Source organism: Somniosus microcephalus, chromosome 6 (genome assembly GCF_052327205.1).
Source record: "Somniosus microcephalus isolate GS21.2 chromosome 6, FLI_Smic_1.0, whole genome shotgun sequence".
Classification (NCBI taxonomy): domain Eukaryota; kingdom Metazoa; phylum Chordata; class Chondrichthyes; order Squaliformes; family Somniosidae; genus Somniosus; species Somniosus microcephalus.
Window position 1 is genome coordinate 242647016 of NC_140992.1, and position 15851 is coordinate 242662866.

At 47.9% G+C, this 15851-nt stretch overlaps 1 pseudogene; it reads right to left on the reverse strand.

Annotated features, from left to right (window-relative positions):
- Positions 1–14016: 14016 nt before the first annotated feature.
- The window catches only part of LOC147116588 (uncharacterized), a 32329-nt pseudogene continuing 30494 nt past the window's right edge, over positions 14017–15851 (reverse strand).

Sequence of the window (15851 nt, forward strand, 5' to 3'; positions counted from 1 at the left end):
ATGCACACGTGGATGGACTCTGGGATTAAGTTACAAAGGCATGTTTAAATGCTAGATGATTTGAGTTAGTCCGAAAAAGTTAATGTGGTGAATGACCCATTGATGGCAAGAGCCAAGACAATGATTTGAAGTATTTCCTGAGGTCAAGTAGAAACAGATTATTGTCGGGTGTCAATGGCAGTTGGTGAAAAGATGCAGTGAGAGGTTCCAGATAACACTGTTCCAACTGTGAATAAGGTAAGGCCGTTGTGAAGATTCAATAAAGAGACAGTTTGAAAGAAATTTCTCAAAGAATCCAAAAATCCTGAGCAACCACAAATCAGAATCGACAGGAGCCATGGGGCAGATCAGTATCAGTGTTAACTGCAATGTCAGTTTCAAAGTGATCCAGCAACAGCTCAGGTGAAACCAATCAATGACAGCAGCCCCCCCCGGTTAAATAACTGACAAGAAAAAGTTGGTGGTCTTTTTCTTCTGGATCCCCTTGAACCTGGTAAACTCCACTACCGGGGGCTGCGCATGGTGGGTAGGGGTGGAGCTCAGCCACGATCACCTCCCGACACCACTCCGCCTTTGAAATCAAAAGTAACACTGGGTCCCGTCAATAACGGAGTTGATTTCTGCAGCTGACATTTCCAACGCTATCCCCATAGACCCAACTACACACAAGGTGATGGTGACAAATATCTGACAGATTCTCCACTCAGTTCTAATCAACCAGGAGTTGGGAATCAGCGACCCAACCATTCATTTCATTGGACCACTGACAAAAAAAGAAAGGGAAATATTTTTTTTTTACCTCCTTCATGGAATGTGGGCGTTGCTGGCAAGGCCAGCATTTATTGCCCTCGAAGGTGGTGGTGAGCAGCCGCCTTAAATACAGTTGAGTGGCTTGCTTAGCCATTTCAGAGGGCAGTTAAGAGACAATTGATGTGGGTCTGGAGTCAGACCTGGTAAGGATGGCAGATTTCCTTCCCTAAAGGACACTAGTGAACTAGATGGGTTTTATAACAATCTGGTAGTTTCACCATTAATAGCTTTGTATTTTTTATTTTATTGCAGATGTATTTAATTGAATTTAAATTCCCCAGCTGCAGTGGTGGGATTTGAAATCGGGCCTCTGGATTACTAGTCCAGTAACATTGCTGCCGCGCTGGTTTTAAGGAGCATCTTACAATAGTGGAGCGATTAAAATCGGGGATGCTCAATATGCCAGAATTAGAGGAGCGCCAATATCTTGTGGGGCTGGAGGAAATTACAGAGATAGGGGAGGGAGAGGGTGGGGGGCGTGAAGCCATGGAGGGATTTGAAAATAAGGATGAGAATTTTTAAATCGAGGAGTTACTTAGGGAGCCAATGTAGGTCAGCGAGCACGGGTGATGGGTGAACGGGACTTGGTGTAAGTTAGGACACAGGCAGCAGAATTTTGGATGACCTCAAGTTTATGGAGGGTAGAAAGTGGGAGGCCAGTCAGGAGTGTGTTGGAATAGTCAGGTTTAGAGGTAACGAAGGCATGGATGAGGGTTTCAGCAGCAGATGAGCTGAGGCAGGGGTGGAGTCGGGTGATGTTCTGGAGATGGAAATAGGCATTCAGATGTGTTTCCAAAAGTCTAGCTGGCCATAAACCCTGGTGATGCCTATTTTCACAATCCCATGTGGTCTCATTATTCCAGAATTCTTGTGTTTAATACTTGAAGCTGCATCAATTGGTAGAGATATTCTCTAATGGCATTTCCTTAGCTTCCAGGTTCTTCTCAAAGTGTTTAACTGTTGTCGTAGCTAATCTTAGGTGGTAGCATGTGCATTTTTATCCATACTCAGGAGAGGTCCCTGTTGACAGACTGCTCATGCAATTGTCTTATTCCAGAGCCTATGTTTCAACAATTATGAAATATCTCAACTAAAACTAAAACAGAACATGACTTTTGTAGGTGCCTTCCTCTGAATGCAAACTGGCCTTTTCCCAGGTTCAGTCTGCCGAAGACTGGTGTCTCCACTTCATGAGGGGTGGAGAATTGTAGTGGGACACAACCTTCACATTCTTTGGTCTGTTAATAGGTCACTGTTCCAGCCAGATGGCTCTGACTTTGCCTTTGATCTGAGCTTTTGGTCACAAGAACACAGTGCTCTCCAGCAGATCTTGCTACAACCTCTACCTATTCAACTGATGTCTTGTACAACCTCTACCTATTCAACTGATGCATTCTATAGATACTTTCCTGTAGAAGTAGAGCTACTCTTATAGGGAATGATTGGATCCGGGACAGGTAGATTGCAAACAAGGCCACTTGAACTACAATTAAAGTGGCCTTAACACATTTTCAGGCTTGGGAGCAGGACAGGTCAGCATGTTTCTTAATTGATGCATATTGTCCAATGTGCGAACAAACCAAATGGATCCACTCTTAAGCAGTACTGTGTCCTGACCCATCAATTGGTATTGGAACTGTGGACTGACACTCTCAATACAACATAGAGCTGGAGTGAACAATGTGATTGTCACCACTCTGTTTGTTTATTTGTGTTACATCCACAAATGCAAAATATACAGCAAGGCAATACAGAACATCTTCAGAGCTTGGGGTAACCCTGAGATGAACATATTCACATCACTGAATCATTGCTGACTATCATGTTTTTGCATGAGGCCTGTAGACGACTGCATGGATGCTCAGTGGTCTTTCCTGTTTTGGACATGTTCCTCTGTTTACCCTATCAGCATGCTCCAGAAAATCAGAACAAAGGGAGGAAAGGTGATTTCTGATAACTCCATATTGGTCTTGAAAATGATGATTGTTGGGCATCATCCACTGAACAGTGCCTACACATCTTACTATCCCATAAGACTTGCCCTCTTCTTCGACTGTCCGGTCAGGTCCTACAACAGGACCCAGCTATTTTCTGTTGGACTGCTTGGCTGAGAGTGGGGGTGATTACAAACCTAAGGCAGACAGCAGCTGGTAGTGAACATCCTACTTGTTATGCACAATTGATCTGCCAATCATGTTTATAATGCCAAATGAAAGAAATATGTTCAATGATCAACTAAAAACATTAGATTTCACCCCCCCCCCCCCCCCCGTGCTATATTTTCAACATCTCCTTAATCTAAAGTTGAAATCTTTCTATGACCTCACCCCTCCTTTTCTCTGTAATCTCCTCCAGCTCTACAACCCTCCCGAGATCTCTGCGCTCCTCTAATTCTGGCCATTGGCAGCACTGCCTTCAACTGCCTAGGCTCTAAGCTCCAGTATTTCCTTCTGAAATCTCTCTGCTTCTCTATCTATCTCTCCTTAAAACCTACCTCTCTTTGACCAAGCTTTTGGTCACCTGTCCTAATATCTCCTTATGTGGTTCAGTGTCAAATTATGTTTGATAATCGCTCCCATGAAGCACCTTGGGATGTTTTACTGGGTTAAAGGTGCTATATAAATGCAAATTGTTGTCTTTGAAGCCCAGTTCCATTTGCCTACATTTTGCAGAAAATAGTTTTCTATAATCCTCTTGTACCTGCAACTTCCCCTCCAAGTCACACACTATCCTGACTTGGAAATATATCGCTGTTCCTTCATCATTGCTGGGTCAAAAGCCTGGAACTCCCTACCAAACAGCACTGTAGCAGTACCTTCACCACACGGACTGCAGCAGTTCAAGAAGGTGGCTCACCACCACCTTCTCGAGGGCAATTAGGGATGGGTAATAAATACTGGCCTTGTCAGCGACGCCCACATCCCATGAATGAATTAAAAAACATCTGAGTCTTCATGGGGTGAGTTTTTGGTGTAATTTTATGAAAGCTATCTTAAATGCTAAGGGGTAAAATTTTGTGTGCGCCAACAGAATTGCTGGTGTCACAGGCAACTCGAGTTAACGGCTGCCGAAAATGGCCACAGCGCTAACATTGACAGTGCAATGCCCTCCTGGTGGCGTTAATGGAGGCCTCCGACCCAAAGTTCCCATCCACAGTTGGCGTTGCTACTTCTTACAGCCTCTGGGAGCGAGGCATTGTTGGCAATTAAAGGGGCAATGGATTCAAAACTAATGGTTAAAAAGGCATATGGGATACTTGCCTTCATTAGCCGAGGCATAGAATATAAGAGGAGGGAGGTTATGATGATGGAGCTGTACAAAACACTAGTTAGGCCACAGCTGGAATACTGTGTGCAGTTCTGGTCGCCACACTATAGGAAGGATGTGATTGCATTGGAGAGGGTGCAGAGGAGCGTCACCAGGATGTTACCTGGGCTAGAGCGCTTCAGCTATGAAGAGAGACTGGACAGGCTGGGGTTGTTTTCCTTAGAGCAGTGAAGGCTGAGGGGGGACCTGATTGAGGTGTACAAAATTATGAGGGGCATAGATAGGGTAGATAGAAAGGAACTTTTCCCCTTAGTAGACGGGTCAATAACCAGGGGGCATAGTTTCAAGGTAAGGGACAGGAGGTTTGAGGAAAAACTTTTTCACCCAGAGGGTGGTTGGAATCTGGAACTCACTGCCTGAAAGGGTGGTAGAGGCAGGAACCCTCACAACATTCAAGAAGCATTTGGATGAGCACTTGAAACGCCATAGCAAACAAGGCTACGGACCAAGTGCTGGAAAATGGGATTAGAATAGACAGGGCTTGATGGCTGGTACAGACACGATGGGCTGAAGGGCCTCTTTCTGTGCTGTATAACTCTATGACTCTAATAAAAATTAAAGTCAAGTGAAAAATACATTTTCAACCCCTTCCTGCCTTTCAAAATAAACAAACATTAAAAATAATTCCCAAATGGCAGTCTTCAGCTTTTAAAGCTGAATTGTTTTCCACACCTAAAAAATTGGCATAAGTGCTTCAGCACTAACACAAATGGCTCATCAAGCCAGGGAAGGGACACCCAGGGTCTCGCATGCAGCACTCCAGCTTTGTGCAGGGGTCAACACTGCAAGAGAGGTTCTGTACCCACAGGGGCCAGGAGGCCCTGCAGAAAGAACGATGTGGGACAACATCACTGAGGCCGTCTCTTCCAGCAGTGTTGCACTCACCACCTGGCTCCAGTGCCCAAAGAAGCTTCATGACCTCAGACCACTGGTCAAGGTCAGTGAATGCATCTTCAAAAGCCGTCTCCTACCAACTGCACCACTAGCTTCACACACTGCTCAATGCACGACACTCACCTACCAACAATCTGTATCAATCACAAGGCACACCTCCCACTAGCCTCACCTCACGCCTTGGATGAGATGATGGAGGCCATTCTTGCCAGGGGCGTGGCTGAGCCCTTGGCCAGTGGCGGGGATGAAAGGATACAAGATGCTGGTATCCTCATACGTTATCCTCCTTGCATAAACCACTTGCTTTCCCGCCCTCCACTCGCGACAACTGCACCCTTGAGCTTTCCTCATTTCACACACTCAAAAAATGCAGCCTGCCCAGCTAGTGGATGACCAAGAAGAGGTAGAGGCGAGTGAAGAAGAGCAAGAAGATTTGACATTGATTTGACACTCCCAGCCACCAGCTCCTCGAGGTCAACCAGCAAGGCCATTTGCAGTCTCCCCCACTAGAAGTCAGCAGCCTTCCATCAGCCATGCTGCAGACACTGGGGTAGCACTGCGTGGCATCAGTAGCATAGGTAAAGGCACACACAAGACAGTCGCTAAGAGAATGCATAAGGGTGATGAGTTGATTTCTTGATGTCATATTGGCTGGATAGATGTATAAAGTTGGATTGGAAAGTTTGCTTTGTGGTGGCTTTTATTTCAGCATCGTGGCCAAGAGGACACTGTGATGGTCAGTAACAGAGGGAAGGTAAGGTGTGGGACTAATGTTGAATGGGGAATTGGAGTTGTGGTCACTGGGACCGCAGGTGGATGATTCCATCCCGGATAACCCGGCCACAAAGGGGCTGTCTGGGATGCATCCTTCCATCTGATTCCTCCTCTTCTTCTTCCTCTTCCCTCTGCGAGTGGATGCTGTAAATCTGAAATGCCAGCACAAAATGTTGGAAATACTTGTTGAGTATTTGCAGCATTTTCTGTCTTCTCAGAGGCCTTCCTTTACCTTCCAAGGCCTTGCAAGCGTCCAGCAGCACTCCCTCCACACTTAAAAAAAACTTTTAACATCTATTGCAGCAAGCCACTGCAATAAAAAAAAAAATTAAAGTCCAAAAGCTTAAATCCAAACTTACCTGAATGATGTTTGTGTCCCTTTATTTAACCCCACTATTTAAGAAAGGAGGGAGAGAGAAAACGGGGAACTAGAGATCAGTTAGCTTGACATCAGTAGTAGGGAAAGTGCTAGAATCTACTATTAAGGACATGGTAACAAGGCACTTAGAAAATAATAATAGGATTAGGCAGAGTCAACACGGATTTATGAAAGAGAAATCGTGTTTGACAAATCTGTTAAGAGTTTTTTGAGGTTGTAACTAGCAGAATAGATAAGGGGGAACCAGTGGATGTGGTGTATTTGGATTTTCAGAAGGCATTTGATAAGATGCCACACAAGAGGTTATTAAACAAAATTAGGGCTCATGGGATTGGAGGTAATAGCATGGATTGAGGATTGGTTAACGGACAGAAAACAGAGAGTAGGAATAAATGGGTCATTTTCGGGTTGGTGGGCTGTAACTAGTGGGATGTTGCAAGAATCAGTGCTTGGGCCTCAGCTATTCACAATCTATATCAATGATTTGGATGAGGAGACCAGATGTAATATATCCAAGTTTGCTGATGATACAAAGCTGGATGGGAATGTAAGTTGTGAGGAGGATGCAAGGAGGCTCCCCCTACCCTGCTGACTGACAGTCACATCCTCACCTTCCTTTACCTGTGCTTTCATCTGAGGTGTGACTGTATTCTGGAGTAATCTATCCAGAAATTCTTCACCCTCCCTTGTGTGTTGGAGTGCCTCTGACTCGCACTCCAGCTCAACGTCTCTGAGTTGGGGTGTCTAAAGGTAGAGACATTTCCTGCAGATGTGGCAATCCGGGACAGTCTCGCGGTCCACAGACTCCCACGTACTGCAATCCCGACACACTGCCTGTGTTGCCATTTCTAGTAGTTATTTGTTAGTAGTAACTTAATTCTAGATTTAATAGAAATTACTTGAGATCTAGATTATATTCACTAGATGGATTTAGTTTGATTTCAGATTAATTTATAATTAATTAGTCTTTTTGTTTTTTTACTTATTTAAAGTTGGTAGATCTCTGTAATTTCCTCCAGCCCCACAACCCTCCAAGGTATCTGCGCTCCTCTAATTCTGGCCTCTTAAGCATCCCCGATTTTAGTTGTTCCACCTTCAGCTGCCAAGGTCCTAATCAACCTGATTGGTTGAGGATGCTGCGCTGAAACAGATGCCGGATATGGGGAAATCTCCATTGACAGGTCTGCGTAAACTCTGTGGGCAACTGTCAGTGAGGTAAACGGCAATGGCGTTCCTTCACTGCTGAGAGCAAAATCCGGGCATTCAAGTCTCTGCTCTCACCACGCTCTCTTTATACTCTCGGGTCTCCCCTCTTGCTGTGCTCTCTTTATACTCTGGGATCTCTGTTCTCGCTTTATCGTCTCCACCTCCTTCCTTTCCTTTAAGACCCTTTTTTAAAGTCCACCTGTTTTTTTAATCAATCCTTTAGTCACCTCTTCTAAATCCCTTTCACTGGCTTTGTTAAAGGCGCTATATAAATACAAGTTATTGATGGCCCTAAATTCATCTATGGATGCCATGGTTAGGCATGCTACATTCTCAAATACCAAGCTATTCTAAACATTGCATAGTTGGGTCTATATTGCAGCTGGCACTAAATTTGAGCCAGCTTCAGGTTCTTCCTATTTTAGGAACCTTTTTCTGTGTCTTGATATAGCTGTTACAGAACTGAACCAGTGAAATAGCTCCCTCTTGTGGAGTTTTCTTTAATTGATCTAAGTTTGCCAATTAAATAATTTTGCAAATGCAACAATAGAGGCTCAACAACCTGAACTCTAAATTTACATTCACTTTTTATTTTTTTCCCCTAAATTCTCAAACTTAGTTTGAGATTTTCCACCCCTGCAATTGGTTTACTGAGGCAGTTGTGCCGGGCTATTGAATAATGTGAGTAAGATTTTGGAAGCACATTTTTGTGTGCAAAAGGGCATTTAATTGCAAGAAAATTGAATTCAAATTGAATTTGTAATCACCCCAGCAAAGTATTGCAATACAATTCTATAGCCACACAGCTAGTCCACATACAATGTAATACTATATGAAGTGCTAAGAAATATTGACCCTGCTTGGTTATAAGACATCAAAAACTTATTAAGTCCGCACACGGAAGAAAGTCTATAATCTAAAATGATCCCGGCTCCACATTCAGATAAGTGTATTTTAAACACTTACATTGTCGGTTGCAGTCTGCAGTGGTCTGTTTAAGGACTGCCTGTTAGGCATAAGCCTGGTTTTCCTGAATGCAGCCAGCGTCGACTGCCTCAGGGCAAACCTCTATTGTTCACCATTTATATAAACGATTCGGACTCGGGAATTGGAAGTACAATTTCAAAATTGGCGGATGACACTAAATGGGGGGGGGAGGTGGGGGGGTATAGTTAATACTGAGGAAGACTGTGACAAAATACAAGACGTTAACAAACTTGCAGAATGGGCATGTAAATGGCAAATTAATTTCAATATAGATAAGTGTGAGTTGTTGCATTTTGGGAGGAGGAATAAGGAGGCTACATACTCCTTGGAAAATAAGAGTCTAAATGGGGGAGAGGAGCAAAGAGATCTAGGGATACAGATGAACAAATCATTGAAGTAGCAGCAGGTTAACAAAGCCATAAAAATGCAAATGAAGCACTGGGGTTCATTTCTAGAGGATTAGAATTGAAAAGCAGAGAGATTTTGTTAAACTTGTATAGAACCTTGGTTAGATCACACTTAGGGGGAAAAATTCGGTATCGACCATTTTGGGACGCTAACATCGGCTGGGCATAAAATTTAGTGCCCGGCGCAAATCATCGCCGGCAACCGCGAAATTGGACTCCAGCGCCCCGGAGGTGATTGGAGCGCTAAATCAAGCACTACACACTTCTCTTAGGGCGCTAACGTCGGGGAGTGGGGCGCTACCTCGGAGCGCAACTGAAGCTCAGGTGATGTCAATTACCTTGTACTCAGACAGACTGGCGCCATCCAGTTCTTAAAGGGGAGGTTCAATTATGCTGCACAGCCTCGCCCTGATCATTGCTGCTTTTGACCTGGGTCTGCAAGGAGGTGCAAATCTTGAACCATGAATATCATGGCTGCTCAGAGGCCAAGGGAGAGAGTTTGCCGGTTTAGCGACCAGGCATTGGAGGCTCTGGTTGTGGCTGTGGAACACCGACGGACAGTGCTGTTCCCAGACACTGGCAGGAGGCCATTGCCCCAGGAGTTCACAAGGATGGGGAGGGAGGTGGTCCATTACGTCTCCTCCAGAAGCCTGGTCCAAAGGACTCGCACCCAGTGCTGCAAGAAGTTCAATGACCTCACTCAGTTGGTCAGGGTGAGTAGATGCTTGAAATATCTCTACATCCCACCATCTCAACCTCACTCTGTGCACAGACAGTATAAATCGCCAAATCCCCAACACTCACCCACCAACTATGCCCATTGTTGATCTCAAATGCTACCTTCTCTGTCATTCATCAAAAGCCCTGTTATGAGGCGTTCATGAACGGCCCTTGCAGAAGCAACATTGAGCGCCTCCCTCCCATGTTGTTGTTGCTCCTCCTCCTCTTCATCTTCCTCCTCCTCTCCCTCTTCCTCCTCCTGAGGTGGTCCATCAATCCCTGGTGGCAATGGCTGGGTCCTCAGAATGACGAGGTTGTGAAGCATGCAGCACACAACAATGAAAACCGATACTCGATCGGGGGAGTACTGCAGGGCTCCTCCAGAGTGGCCAAGACACCGGAACCATTGCTTCAAGATGCCGATCGTCTGTTCAATGAAGTTCCTAGTGGCGCTATGGCTCTCATTATATGCGAGCTCAGCAGGAGTGTTGGGGTTACGGAGCGGTGTCATCAGCCAGGTGCAGAGTGGATAACCCTTGTCCCTGAGGAGCCAGCCACGAGGTTGATGCGGTGGTTGGAACAGGTCTAGGACACCAGTCTGGTGCAGGATGACTGCATCGTGGCTGCTGCCAGGGTAGCGGGCATTGACGGCGAGGATGCGCTGTCTGTGGTCGCAAACCAACTGCACGATCAGAGAGTAGTAGCCTTTGCAGTTGCGGAAAACCTTTGCATTTTCATGAGGTGCCCGCAGTGCCACGTACGTGCAGTCAATGGCGCCCTGAACCGTGGGGAAGCCCGCTATCCTAGCGAAGTCACATGCGCGTTCATGCTGATTGTCTCGGGTCATGGGGAAAGAGATGTACTCCCTCCTCTTTTTGTAGAGAGCATTTGTGACCTCCCGGATGCAGTAATGAACAGCGAACTGGGAGATGTTCACAATATCCTCCGTTGGAGCTTGGAAGGAGCTGCTGACGTAGAAATTGAGAACCACTGTCACCTTCACAGCCACCGACAGAGACGTCCTGGTCCTGAGCTGAGGCTGGAGCTCTGGTTGCAGGAGGTGGCAGAGCTCTGTGACCACCTTCTTGCTGAAGCAGAGCCTTCTAAAACACTGCTTCTTGGACAAATGAATGTAGGAGAATTGCTCCCGGAATACCCTGGGAGGGTAAGGTCTCCTGTGTAGAGCCCTGTTGGCCCTCCTCCCTCTGGCCACATTTTACACTCTCTCCGCCTCCGCTGCCTCCGATGGTGAAGCTGGAGGGCGAGGCCCCGTGCCAGTACAGCCCCCATTAACTCTTTTAAATGTGGTAGTACTAAAGGGTACAGAAATGGGAACCTGATAAGTCTTGCTGACGACCAAATCTCCTTCAAGTAGGAAACTGTTAAATGTCTCCAGACTCCTCTCTCCCTTTCTCAATTGATTGCCGACAGGAAAAAGCAGGAAGCGCACACCTTTAAATAGCTCCCCCAGCTCCCAGCTGACTGAAAACCGTCCCCCTCTACCTGTCGTTCCTAGCGCCAGGCGCTGAGGCAGGGGGCGAGAATCAATTTCCGGTCTGGGGCGTTACCAGGGTGATACGTGCTTGGACAACGTCACGATCTCTGGGCGCAGGAGATCGTGGCGGTAGTGTTTAGCGCCACCACAAACCGCCAGTTCAATTTCGCAGCGGCGCTAAAATCGCTGCGCATGGGCGGTATGTCATTAGCGCCCCTCCAGAGGTGCTAACGGGCGGTGCCAGCCAACCAAATTTTTCCCCCCTAGAGTACTGTGCTCAGTTCTGGTCTCCATTTTACAAAAAGAATATCGAGGCACTGGAGAAGATGCAAAAAAGATTTACAAGGATGATACCAGAACTGAGAGGATACAACTAGGAGGAAAGACTGAACAGAATGGAACTCTTTTCTCCAGAAAAGAGAAGGCTGAGGGGTTCGATAGACTAGATGTGGAAAAGATGTTTCCACTTGTGGGGGGGGTCCAAAACTAGGGTCATAAATATAAGATAGTCACTAATAAAACTAATAAGGAATTCAGGAGAAGCTTGTTTACCCAGAGAGCGGTTAGAATGTGGAACTTGCCACCACAGGGAGTAGTTGAGACAAATAGAGAAGATGCATTTAAGGCAAAGCTAGATAAACACATGAGGGAGAAAGGAATAGAAGGTTATGCTGATAGGGTTAGATGAAGTAGGGTGGGAGGAAGCTCGTGTGGAGCATTAACACCAACATAGACCAGTTGGACCAAATGGCCTGTTTCTGTGCTGATATTTCTATTTAATTCTATCCAGGTCTCTTATTAGGTAAGGGATATAACTCCTGTTTCAGGTGTGCGCCTGGATGACAATTTTTCTTTTGGCCTATATATCAATATGGCAGGCTGTGCATTTCCGGCATATTGGAGGCCGTCTAGTGTCTGAGAAAGAGGCACTGTGTGGCTGAATTTCTAAGTTAGTGGCCACAAAATCTGGTGATCTAGTGCCAGCCATTAAGGCGGGCTTTGCTGAGAAAATGGCGGCCGCCTCGCTTCCACCTGCTTCCGCCGGGTCCCGCGGCGGCAGTATTTTGGGAGGTCGGCAGCGCTGCTGTTGCCTGTGCTCGCTGCAGATATTTAGATGAGGCAGGTTGTGACGTCAATGAGTGTGCAACGCGGATTTGACGCACGATCTGCCATTTTCGACGTCGCCGCTCCATTTAACGCCTCTCCTAATCACGACCAGCTGACCATGTGTTCAGCAGCAGGAAGAACCCCCAGCAGCTCTATTTATAGTGATCATCAACAACTTGCAGCTGACTTGCTTTTTGATTTATACTGGCTTTGTCTAAGTTTGTGCAACAGTTTGGAGCTTTCTAAAGTTATTTAAAGTTGCTGAGGTGACAGGGAGTGTTGCTGCAAGTGGAGAACGCCTTGCTTCTCATTTAAAGGGTTCTGCTCAGACCACTTGCTCCTAGTCGTGGAGGCTCTCCTTGCAGTCTCCCTCACGCTCGGGCATGACAGGGAGATGGAGTGCAGGCAGCGAAAAAGAGGACAAGAGGCTCGCAGAGGGAGGCAGAGGAGGGGCAGGAGGGCTTTCAGCAGGAGGCCTTACCCCACTAAAGTCTTCCGAGTGCACTTCTATCTGCACTTAATCCAGGAGCAGTGTATTCGGAGGCTTCGCTTCACCAAGGAGATGGTCACAGAACTCTGCCACCTCCTGCAACCAGACCTGCAGCCTGAGAGCAGGACGACAACGGCTCTTCCAGTGACCCTCAATTTTTTCACCACTGGATCCTTCCTGTCTGGAGCAGGAGACATAGCTAACATCTCCAAGTTCACCATCCATCTCTGCATCCGGGAGGCCACAGAGGCTCTCCACTCCAGAAGAAGGGACGTCATTGTTTTCTTTCTGAACAGAGAGAAGCAGGAGGAGCGCGCATGTGACTTTGCCAGGATATCGGGCTTCCCCATGGTGCAGGGCACCATCGACTGCACACACGTGGCTTTGCGTGCACCGCATACCAATCCGGAGATGTTCTGTATCCGCAAAGGCTACCACTCACTTAATGTGCAGTTGTTGTATGACCAGGCCCAGCGCATCATGATGGTAAATGCCCGGAATCCTGGCAGCAGCCATGATGCCGTCATCCTGCGCCAGTCTGGTGTGCCAGCAATCTTCAAGCCACCGCGTCGAACCCGAGGGTGGCTGCTCGGAGACAAAGGCTATCTGCTCCACACCTGGCTGATGACTCCCCTCCGCAACCCCACCACTCGTGGCCAGCACACATAGAATGACAGCCATGCTGCCACGAGGAATGTCATCTAGCAGACCATCAGGGTGCTCAAGCAACGATTCCGCTGCCCTGACCACTCAGGAGGAGCCCTCCAGTACAGGCCGGAGCGGGTGTCCCATTTCGTGCTGGTCTACTGCATCCTCCACAACTTCACCATAATGAACATGCAGCCCTTGCCACCACGGGCTCTGGGACCACCTGAGGAGGAGGAAGAGGAAGAGGAGGTGGAGGAAGAGAAAGAGGAGGAAGGGAGGAGGTAGGTAGCAGAACCCCGTTCCAGATGGGCTGTCCGTGAGCGCATCATCAGTCTCCAGTTCCAGTGAATGGAACCCCAGATCCCTGTTGCTCACCACTTCCCCATCTCACCATCCTTCTGTCACGGAGCATCACAGCATCCTCCTGGGCACAAAGCTGAATTGAGAGCCACCACGAAACACACATTACAAACATAATTTATAAATTTGTCAAATTCAAATCAAAAGAACAAAGTCATTCCCTTGTGCATTCCTTAGTGTCTGTCTTTTGTACACCTTTTCCTACGAAGTGCTCCTCTAGTGGCTGCAGCAGGGCTGGTGGAAGGCTGCTCGAACAGTTCTGGGCCTAGAAGGCCCGGCTGTAGACTGCGCCACCTCAGCATGGGCAGCAGCAGTCTGAGCTGGCTGGCTGATAAGGCAGCAGCAAGGGCATTGGCAGAGTGGTAGTGGTGGGAGTAGGAATGCTGTCATCCTGAGAGAGGACAGCAGGTTCTTACTCGATGGATCCACTGACACACCCACGGGGCGGCGTCTCAGCATTCCTAACCATCTGTTGGAGAACAGATTGCTGGACTGCTGTGACACCCTGCAAGCCCCTTTCCACATTTGTAAACCCAGCCATGATAGCAGCAGTCTGAGCTTGCGTGGCAGAAAGCTGAGCCTGCATGAGAGCTGTGATGAAATATATTCCATTCATCACTGCCTGTGACTGTGGTCGGTTTCAGTGTCATTTCCCTTCCCCCCCAGTCCTCATTGTATTATGTATTGGAATGTGCTGGAATGTGCTGTGTGTAGGGCTCCGCCCATACCTGGCCCCTTTTGTAAGCTGGCTCAGTCTGGCCTCAGCCTCCAGAAGGAAGACATCTCTCTCTTTTACGTGTTACTTTCTAATTTAATAAAAGCCTTGTTTTGTTTCGCTAACATCGAGTCTCGGAACTTATTGAGGCACATCAATTTTATTAAATTATTTTTCAACACTATGGACCAACTCCTGAAACCCGAACGTTTGGATTTGGATCAACATGCTCCGGACACATCAGCACGCTTCGGACACTGGTTTGAGTGTATGGAATTCTTCCTGGACAATTCCGCAGCCGTCAAAGACGCTACGGACGCTGCGAGGATGAGACTCGGAATTCTGCGGAATTGGGTAAGCCACTGGGTTTACCCCCTCATCCAAGACGCCGATACGTACCTGGCCGCCTGCGACATCTTAAAGGTGCATTACCAGCAGCCTACGAATGAGGTGTATGCTAGGCATCTACTCGCTACTCGCGCACAGCGACCTGGGGAATCGGTGGAGGAGTTCCTAAGCATCCTGAAAATGCTTGGCAAAGACTGTAAGTGCCGAGATGTAAAAGCCGCAGTGTACACCGATGAGCTTGTTCGCGATGCCTTTATCACAGGCCTCAGCTCCACTTACATCCGGCAAAGACTGCTGGAAAAAACGGGGTTGGACCTGAAACAGGCTGCGGACACCGCGCGGTCCCTGGATGTGGCCCAGAGAAACTTGGACGCCTACTCTTCAGCCCGCGCCGTCCACGCCGCCACGTGCGCACCGAGGGCGCCGCCATCTTGGAAGGCATCTTCCCCGCCCGGCAGCCCGACACCGGCGGGGCCCAGCTCTCCCCCCAGAAGCCCTACGACAGCCGCGATGCGTCAGGGACCCAACTGCTACTTCTGCGGGCAGCCAAAGCACACCAGAAACCTGTGCCCGGCGAAAGGCACCACCTGCTTTAAGTGCGGTAAGAAGGGGCACTTCGGGAAGGTGTGCAGAGGGAACCCCGCCGGAAAACCAACCACCGGAAAACCCGCAACCGCCGCGTGTGCGCCGTGGGAGCGGCCATCTTGGACGCCATCTTGCCCGACCTCGTGGGGTCCGCCATCTTATGAGCAGACAGCGTGGACGCCATCTTGTATCGATCAGGGCCCTACAGTGGCATCGGTCACAGTGGACCAGACCAGGCCGCACCCGCTATCCAAATCAATGGTGGACATCGAGGTAAACGGGTGCCGGGTTAAATGCTTAATTGACAGTGGAAGCACGGAGAGTTTTATCCACCCTGAACTGGCACAGCAACTCTCCCTAAAGGTGGTCCCTACTCAGGGTACCATCTCTATGGCTGATAAAACCCAGACATCGACCATTCTGGGTTACTGCACGGTACAATTGGGCGTTAACGGAACTGTATACGATAATTTTAAAGTGTTAATCATGAAGAACCTGTGTGCGAGCGTGATCTTGGGCCTGGATTTCCAGTGCAACCACCAAAGCATCACGCTCAAGTACGGTGGGTCCCAGCCGCCCCTCACAGTGTGCGGTCTGGC